The sequence below is a fragment of the Poeciliopsis prolifica genome, unplaced genomic scaffold (assembly GCF_027474105.1).
Source record: "Poeciliopsis prolifica strain line A6 unplaced genomic scaffold, Auburn_PproV2 SCAFFOLD288, whole genome shotgun sequence".
Lineage (NCBI taxonomy): Eukaryota > Metazoa > Chordata > Actinopteri > Cyprinodontiformes > Poeciliidae > Poeciliopsis > Poeciliopsis prolifica.
In genome coordinates, this window is record NW_026562663.1 from 26559 (window position 1) to 36804 (window position 10246).

Sequence of the window (10246 nt, forward strand, 5' to 3'; positions counted from 1 at the left end):
AGAAATCCTCTAATTGCACTGTTATCATATGGCATTTTTTATTTATTTAACATCAGTATGTTAACAATAATTATAAATTTTTTCCCCTTTTACTCACATTAGAGTTAGATGAAAAACAAATCTTTACAAAGTTATGCTTTTGCAAAAAAACAACAAACAAACAAAAAAAACTCTTATTTTTTATTGTTTTTCTAATTTTTATCAGTTACTGACATATTTGTGTCATGGTCCTGGTTCGTTTCAAGTTTTTTTTTTTCTTTTGTTATTTGATTATTTATCTCTCCTGTGTCATCCTTCCCCTTGAATTGGTTTCAGCCTGTGTGAATGTATTCCTTTCTGTAACTTTTTCCCTGCTGGATCCTTGAGTCTTCTCTGACCCTGTGTTTTTGGACACAGGGTCATTTGGAGGTCTTCCATAACACTTACCAGATCATGAAAATGTGTCCTTTTCTATAACGCACAAAAGTAAAATCAGCAATCTGAGTGTTGACTTTTTCAGTTTTTTGCCATAAGATTATCTTAAGGCCAAGTTATCTTATGTTGTTCATTACTAGTTATGAACAAATTAGAAAGAAACAGATTAATTGCAAAATAGATTTACCTTCAATGTAATGTTCGGTTTTTCTCTACCGGTCCTGACTTCATCTGCCTCAGATGAGGAAACAATGGGAGGAATACTGGTGCGAGTCGGCTTTGAGAAATATTAAGACAAAATTTTCAAGATGAAGGAGGGGGTAACTATGAGGAGATGATATCACAGAACTTCTGTATCTATAAGGTACTTTTTTGTGAATGTGTTCTTTTTGACCATCAAATTTAACATCAGGCAGGAGACTGGAGCACAGCTGGCAATGTTCCATTCAACTTATTTGGAGTATACAGCCACTTTCTGCTTTGTGTATTGCACTCAAAACCTAATTGGTTCAATTAAATCAAGCCAAAAAGGGTTGTTTTGTGGAGGGGTTCATGATGTTCCATGATGTGTATTAGCGATGGTACTGAGAACACTGGCTACATTTCAGTTTTGCTTCTTCTACCCTTTTGTTTTGCTTGTAATTGGTTGTGTGTGTCATGTATGACAGATAGAAGCTGATGAAATTCTGGTTAGACAATGATTAGGTATTAGAGTGATTGTTAAAGATAAACACTCTCAGTCTGGATTTGCACATGTGGAGGAAATTTCTGGTACTCCTCTGTTAATGACTAAAATTCCACATTGGTCAGTAACTTGAAGTAACTTTAGACTGACAAAAGTAATTTGCTGAAAATGAGCCAATGAAAATAAGACAAATGAATCAATGAAAATAAGGCATTGCCTTTGATGTATTTTCATCAGAATTAAAAGAAATATAAGCTAGTGAAACATGCCTGGGCAAAAATGATACCTCTTGAAAGGATTATAAATACTTTTAGGAACATGTTGAACTGATACGTTTCCTCTAAGCATTACAGATGTCTTCAACCTTGTAATCAGTCAATTTGCCTATGTAAGGGTGACTAGTAGTCACTGTAGTGATTGGTGATCAAATCAAATCAAATCAAATGTTATTTGTATAGCACTTTAACTCCTCAAAGTGCTTTACATCATAAACACAAAGTCATGCATCACGGAATAAACAATACATTGTTACATATTACATTTCAAATAAAACTAAACAGGTGTGTTTTTAGTTGAGATTTAAAGGAAGTCAGGGTTTCTGCTGTTTTACAGTTTTCTGGAAGTTTGTTCCAAATTTTTGGTCCATAGATGCTGAAAGCTGCTTCTCCTCTCTTGGTTCTGGTTCTGGGGATTCAAAGCAGAACCAGAACCAGAGAGGTCTGGAAGATTGATACAACAACAGCAGATCTTTGATGTATTGTGGTGCTAAACCGTTCAGTGATTTATAAACTAACAACAGTATTTTAAAATCTATTCTTTGAGCTACAGGGAGCCAGTGGAGGGACTTTAAAACTGCTGTTATGTCTCTATCTTCCTGGTTTTAGTGAGAACAGGAGCAGCAGCTTCTGGATCAGCTGCAGCTGGAGGATTGATTTGTTGGACAGGCCTGTGAAGACGCTGTTACAATAATCAATGCGACTAAAGATAAACACATGGATGAGTTTCACTAAATCTGGCTGAGACATTAGTCCTCTAATCCTGGAGATGTTCTTCAGGTGATAGAAGGCTGGATCACAATGGGTCACAAGAAGCAGAGGAGTTGTCAGAATGAGAATTACAGAACAGAATATTAAATGTAATGCAATCCGGGGAGGAAATTAGCACCCAAATGGCCAAATGTGGGTAAAAGTATGACCTGGCATGTATTGGAGCAACACACCTGCCACCATGGTGGGTTGACAACTTGAAAAGGAAAAAAAACCCACTACACTCAGTTTGAACTTCTGACCAAGGCAGGACTGACCGTCTGGAGGACAGAGTTATGCACATTCTACATATGAACTGTCATAATTTAACAAGAAAAGTATATTAAATTAAAGAAAAATTTTAATCAAGCACAACAGGCCATTGGTCGATTTTATTTAGGCATTTTGGGCTTATCCAATAAAAATCCCTCAGTCCTCCTTGGCCTGCACCTCCCCTCCAAGATTAGCAGCAATTCAGCTAAAAGTGAGCAGGTGTTAAATTTTCTACGAAAACAAAAGCTAAATAAAGCATTAGCCCATTCAGAAAAATGTGTCAAATTAACCAATATGTTTACCACACAAACTTTACCCGCTGGAGCAGACTCTTCCTCCTTCAGTAGCGGAGAAGGAGAGAGAAGTAACGTTTCAGGGGATTTATTATGGTCGAAGTTAGGATGATGAGAGGCATGACCAGGGACAGATTGAGGAAGAATTCAGGTGAGCTGCTGCTGCCCAGTACAAAGAAGTCGAAATGTTCTTGACAAAGGAGGGAGTAGGGCAGGTGTGTGAGTGACAACTTGAAAGGAAGTGTAGTGGAAGCTACACTAAGCCAGTGTCACAAAAACATTGGAATAACAATGGAATAATGATGGCCCATTGAATTAATAATAAACACATTCTGAGATGTTATGTAAATTTCTGTGAGATGGAGCTTTAACTCCTATCTCTGGCCTTATCTTTGAAACAGCATAGAAATGCTGAGAAGCAGTAGTAAAACTGGATGTTGTAGGGTTGTGTTGGCTGACATGACTGCAATATTGCATGGACATCGGGGGTAGTTCCACTGGATTGGCAGACAGGGGTGGTGGTCCCCGTGTTCAAAAAGAGGGACCGAAGGGTGTGTTCCAATTACAGAGGGGTCACGCTTTTAAGCCTCCCTGGCAAGGTATATTCAGGGGTCCTGGAGAGGAGGGTCCCTCAGATATTCAAATCTTGGATACAGTAAGAGCAGTGTAGTTTTCGTCCTACTCGTATGTATTTGTGACCTAGTTGTATTAATGACAAGCTAGGTCATGATCCAAAGCTACCTGCCCTGATCTTGTCTTTTCTTTTCTTCCTCTCTCTGGAGCTCTTTTAATATTTATTTCAATCTTCACTCCCCACTTTGACCAGTTGCCAGTGGACCAGCAATAGTTCTTTGATTGGGGAGCCTTAGTGACATACAATGTTCATTGTTATGTTCGTGTCTTCTGTATTCCCTGGTTGCGTCTCTTTCCTCTTCGTAAACGTCGGGAGTCAGAGGTAACTAGCACTTAACACCAATAATAATGAAGGTATTTTGGTGATACAGGAAATAAAACATGGCTGTCTGCGGTGTCAAAGGTTACTAGCACTTAACATCAGCAGCAGTAAAGTAAGTCGTCTTCATCCAGAAGTTGTGCGTTGTCCTCCTCTGTTTGATGTTCTGTTGACTGGTGGACTCCAGGTTGGGCGTTGTCTTGACTCTCTTATAGTGGCTGGCGTGAATCCACGTCACCCTCTCTGGTGAAAATGATCCCTGCCAGCGTGTGGAGGTGCAATGTTTCACGATCCAATGACCGGGTTTGATGGTATGGAGTGGCGTCTCAGCAGGACGTGGTAATGCATCTTTCTCTGTCTGAAAAACTCGAGAAAGCGTATTCAACAGGTTTTGCCAGTAAAACTAACTTGCATCATAACAGCAGCTTGAGGAGCAGCAGCTCCTTAAGCTGCTCCTTAAGCTGCTGCTCCTTCCTTCCACAGAAGTGGAAGGAAGGACCTGTACCTGAGAGCTTCCATTCACTTGCTAAACATGTCAATAATAACAATCAAAAAATTTCTTCCCCTTAGTAGTGAACAGTTCAATGAATTCCATCATAAAATAGTTAAAAAGTCATTGAGTCACAGAGATGGCAATTAGTTACATAATAAAAACAGTAACAGGATCACATGATGCAGAGCCATAAACAAACAGCATCAAGTCAGCGTTAGTTGGAGCATTATAGATAATGGAGCTGTCACCATAGTTTTCCTTCAAATCCAAAAGCAATCCAATTTAATAAATTTAATTATTTATTTAATTAGACCTACGTCATATTTGTTTTTTAGCCCAAAATCATCAAGAACTTTAGATAGCCCAGGGGTGTCCAAACTACCAGATTTTATTGGCCCGAACCAAATTCTGCAAATATACTTGAATATGCTCGGCACAAAAAGCTTGAGCTCAACTCTGTTGCACTTCTGAGTTTCAACAGGAGATGGAGTCAGCCATAGAAACTGAATTTAATTCATGTTGTTGCTGAGCTGGACAGGCTTGTCTCAGGATAAGAACTGATAAAGTCATGAAGAGTAAAAAAACATTACATTTAATAATATATTCTGGTGCACACTATTTTATGTTTCATGTTAAAATATTAACAGTGTTTGTCTTGTTTTTATGATATAACGAGTAGTTAAAAAAGAGATAATTTACTTAATATAACGATTACTTAGCGATAACTACTAATAAATCAAACAGTTAAAATATTACATTGGTATTTGTTTACTGAGTTAATCTTTCTTGTCACTCTTGTAACAAGTAGCATTTTACTAATACATTGTTTCTTGACAAATTCTTCATCTAAAATAACCAAATCATCCTGAAATAAATATTAAGAGTTCCAGAGAGAGGAAGAAAAGGAAAGACAAGATCATAGCAGCGATCACGCCTTCATCTTGTTCCAATTTCTATTTTTACTCTGATTACTTGGATTTTTTGTGATGTTGAAGATGATGTGTATTTTTTTTTTAAGTAATGTAATTATTGATATTTTTAGGCTAGTATCCTAGATTAGATTTCCTATACTGCTTTGCAAATTATAGAAATGTTCATGTTTCACAAAAAACTGATGCCTGTCCTTTCTGCATGTTCTACATATGCATTTTATGTTTCATTTAACATTTTGTTTCATCTGGTAATATGTTACTTTTTTTCATTATTTTCATTGTTATGAATTATTCTGATTTTAGATTGATTTGTGCGATTAGATATAAGTTTCTCTTCTCAAGTTCAAGACCCAGAACTGTTCTTCGTGAATGCTCCTGCGTCTTTCTAAAACATGTGCTAAAAATATTAAGATTGCTTAGATCTTTATGTCTAAGTATCAACAATGAGAGCAGGTCTGTTTCCGTCTCTAGAAAAACCCGCATTGAAACAGCATAGAAATGAGAGCTGTAGTTTTGACAGTTTGAAATATAAACAAAGTCTAATTCCTGCATATCGAGGAGAAAAAACTCTTTCCAAGCACTGTTCAGGTAGAACCACTCAATCAAGTTTACACATGCATTGTGCACAACTATGAGAGCACATAAGACAATCAATAATCAAGCCCGTCTGGATTCAAGTCTAACCCAGCTCACTAAACTCTGCCAGCTTACAACATGTTTTTATACAATGATTAGGAAGGAAAACAAGTGGCAAGATGGTCTGGTCCTTACAGAGCTGTGGAAAACAACCTTCCAACCTCTTACAAGTAAGCCAAATAGTCCTTTTGGTGAGAGTTCACAAACATTTCATATGACATGACTTGCAGATTTGACCTTATCGTAATTATTCCTCGACAATCCCCTCTTCTGATAATAAATAAATATGAAAATATTTTAAATATTTAAATTAATAAACATAAAATTAAATATTTTGCATCTCTGTTGGGCTTCCCATGTTGGAAAATGATCAATGATTAAAGCCACTCTTTCACATCAAGAGGCACAATGCAGATTGTTCTTCAACAGGGTGCTGTTGAAGTCGCTTCAGGAGAGGAAAGTGGTTTACCAAACTAGATTTTGACTTTTCCTGCGCTTGTAGAAGTCCCAACGAAAACATTTTCGCGTGTAGAGCAAAATCATAAAATTTCAGCTTTATAATCTTTGAAACAGCATAGAAGTTCTGAGAAGCAGTATATTTTAGTGTTTTGAACAATTCCAGTGTTGATCTCAGTGAAAGAAGTCAAAAAGTAAGACTAAGACGAAAAAGCTTTCTCTCAGTGAAATAAGTCAAAAATGCACCAATTTGTAATTTTCTGCAAATTCATGAAAGTTCAGCTTCATAATCTTTGAAACAGCTTAGAAGTACTGAGAAGCAGTATATTTTAGTGTTTTGAACAATTCCAGTGTTGATCTCAGTGAAAGAAGTCAAAAATAAGACTAAGACGAAAAAAGCTTTCTCTCAGTGAAATAAGTCAAAAATGCACCACTGTGTAATTTTCTGCAAATTCATGAAAGTTCAGCTTCATAATCTTTGAAACAGCATAGAAGTACTGAGAAGCAGTATATTTTAGTGTTTTGAATAATTCCAGTGTTGATCTCAGTGAAAGAAGTCAAAAAGTAAGACTAAGACGAAAAAAGCGTTCTCTCAGTGAAATAAGTCAAAAATGCACCACTGTGTAATTTTCTAGAAATTCATGAAAGTTCAGCTTCATAATCTTTGAAACAGCTTAGAAGTACTGAGAAGCAGTATATTTTAGTGTTTTGAACAATTCCAGTGTTGATCTCAATGAAAGAAGTCAAAAATAAGACTAAGACGAAAAAAGCTTTCTCTCAGTGAAATAAGTCAAAAAGCACCACTTGGTAATTTTCTGCAAATTCATGAAAGTTCAGCTTCATAATCTTTGAAACAGCTTAGAAGTACTGAGAAGCAGTATATTTTAGTGTTTTGAACAATTCCAGTGTTGATCTCAGTGAAAGAAGTCAAAAATAAGACTAAGACGAAAAAAGCTTTCTCAGTGAAATATGTCAAAAATGCACCACTGTGTAATTTTCTGCAAATTCATGAAAGTTCAGCTTTATAATCTTTGAAACAGCTTAGAAGTACTGAGAAGCAGTATATTTTAGTGTTTTGAACAATTCCAGTGTTGATCTCAATGAAAGAAGTCAAAAATAAGACTAAGACGAAAAAAGCTTTCTCTCAGTGAAATAAGTCAAAAATGCACCACTTGGTAATTTTCTGCAAATTCATGAAAGTTCAGCTTCATAATCTTTGAAACAGCTTAGAAGTACTGAGAAGCAGTATATTTTAGTGTTTTGAACAATTCCAGTGTTGATCTCAGTGAAAGAAGTCAAAAATAAGACTAAGACAAAAAAAGCTTTCTCTCAGTGAAATAAGTCAAAATGCACCACTGTGTAATTTTCTGCAAATTCATGAAAGTTCAGCTTCATAATCTTTGAAACAGCTTAGAAGTACTGAGAAGCAGTATATTTTAGTGTTTTGAACAATTCCAGTGTTGATCTCAGTGAAAGAAGTCAAAAATAAGACTAAGACGAAAAAAGCTTTCTCTCAGTGAAATGAGTCAAAAATGCACCACTGTATAATTTTCTGCAAATTCATGAAAGTTCAGCTTTATAATCTTTGAAACAGCATAGAAGTACTGAGAAGCAGTATATTTTAGTGTTTTGAACAATTCCAGTGTTGATCTCAATGAAAGAAGTCAAAAATAAGACTAAGACGAAAAAAGCTTTCTCTCAGTGAAATAAGTCAAAAAGCACCACTTGGTAATTTTCTGCAAATTTATGAAAGTTCAGTTCATAATCTTTGAAACAGCATAGAAGTACTGAGAAGCAGTATATTTTAGTGTTTTGAACAATTCCAGTGTTGATCTCAGTGAAAGAAGTCAAAAATAAGACTAAGACAAAAAAAGCTTTCTCTCAGTGAAATAAGTCAAAAATGCACCACTGTGTAATTTTCTGCAAATTCATGAAAGTTCAGCTTCATAATCTTTGAAACAGCTTAGAAGTACTGAGAAGCAGTATATTTTAGTGTTTTGAACAATTCCAGTGTTGATCTCAATGAAAGAAGTCAAAAATAAGACTAAGACGAAAAAAGCTTTCTCTCAGTGAAATAAGTCAAAAAGCACCACTGTGTAATTTTCTGCAAATTCATGAAAGTTCAGCTTCATAATCTTTGAAACAGCTTAGAAGTACTGAGAAGCAGTATATTTTAGTGTTTTGAACAATTCCAGTGTTGATCTCAGTGAAAGAAGTCAAAAATAAGACTAAGACGAAAAAAGCTTTCTCTCAGTGAAATATGTCAAAATGCACCACTGTGTAATTTTCTGCAAATTCATGAAAGTTCAGCTTCATAATCTTTGAAACAGCTTAGAAGTACTGAGAAGCAGTATATTTTAGTGTTTTGAACAATTCCAGTGTTGATCTCAGTGAAAGAAGTCAAAAATAAGACTAAGACAAAAAAAGCTTTCTCTCAGTGAAATAAGTCAAAAATGCACCACTGTGTAATTTTCTGCAAATTCATGAAAGTTCAGCTTCATAATCTTTGAAACAGCTTAGAAGTACTGAGAAGCAGTATATTTTAGTGTTTTGAATAATTCCAGTGTTGATCTCAGTGAAAGAAGTCAAAAATAAGACTAAGACGAAAAAAGCTTTCTCTCAGTGAAATAAGTCAAAAATGCACCACTGTGTAATTTTCTAGAAATTCATGAAAGTTCAGCTTCATAATCTTTGAAACAGCTTAGAAGTACTGAGAAGCAGTATATTTTAGTGTTTTGAACAATTCCAGTGTTGATCTCAGTGAAAGAAGTTTAAAATAAGACTAAGACGAAAAAAGCTTTCTCTCAGTGAAATAAGTCAAAAATGCACCACTGTGTAATTTTCTGCAAATTCATAAAAGTTCAGCTTCATAATCTTTGAAACAGCTTAGAAGTACTGAGAAGCAGTATATTTTAGTGTTTTGAACAATTCCAGTGTTGATCTCAGTGAAAGAAGTCAAAAATAAGACTAAGACGAAAAAAGCTTTCTCTCAGTGAAATAAGTCAAAAATGCACCAATTTGTAATTTTCTGCAAATTCATGAAAGTTCAGCTTCATAATCTTTGAAACAGCTTAGAAGTACTGAGAAGCAGTATATTTTAGTGTTTTGAACAATTCCAGTGTTGATCTCAGTGAAAGAAGTCAAAAATAAGACTAAGACGAAAAAAGCTTTCTCTCAGTGAAATAAGTCAAAAATGCACCACTGTATAATTTTCTGCAAATTCATGAAAGTTCAGCTTTATAATCTTTGAAACAGCATAGAAGTACTGAGAAGCAGTATATTTTAGTGTTTTGAACAATTCCAGTGTTGATCTCAGTGAAAGAAGTCAAAAAGTAAGACTAAGACAAAAAAAGCTTTCTCTCAGTGAAATAAGTCAAAATGCACCACTGTGTAATTTTCTAGAAATTCATGAAAGTTCAGCTTCATAATCTTTGAAACAGCTTAGAAGTACTGAGAAGCAGTATATTTTAGTGTTTTGAACAATTCCAGTGTTGATCTCAGTGAAAGAAGTCAAAAATAAGACTAAGACGAAAAAAGCTTTCTCTCAGTGAAATAAGTCAAAAATGCACCACTGTATAATTTTCTGCAAAATCATGAAAGTTCAGCTTCATAATCTTTGAAACAGCTTAGTAGTACTGAGAAGCAGTATATTTTAGTGTTTTGAACAATTCCAGTGTTGATCTCAGTGAAAGAAGTCAAAAAGTAAGACTAAGACGAAAAAAGCTTTCTCTCAGTGAAATAAGTCAAAAATGCACCACTGTATAATTTTCTGCAAATTCATGAAAGTTCAGCTTCATAATCTTTGAAACAGCTTAGAAGTACTGATAAGCAGTATATTTTAGTGTTTTGAACAATTCCAGTGTTGATCTCAGTGAAAGAAGTCAAAAAGTAAGACTAAGACGAAAAAAGCTTTCTCAGTGAAATAAGTCAAAAATGCACCACTGTGTAATTTTCTAGAAATTCATGAAAGTTCAGCTTCATAATCTTTGAAACAGCTTAGATGTACTGAGAAGCAGTATATTTTAGTGTTTTGCACAATTCCAGTGTTGATCTCAGTGAAAGAAGTCAAAAAGTAAGACTAAGACGA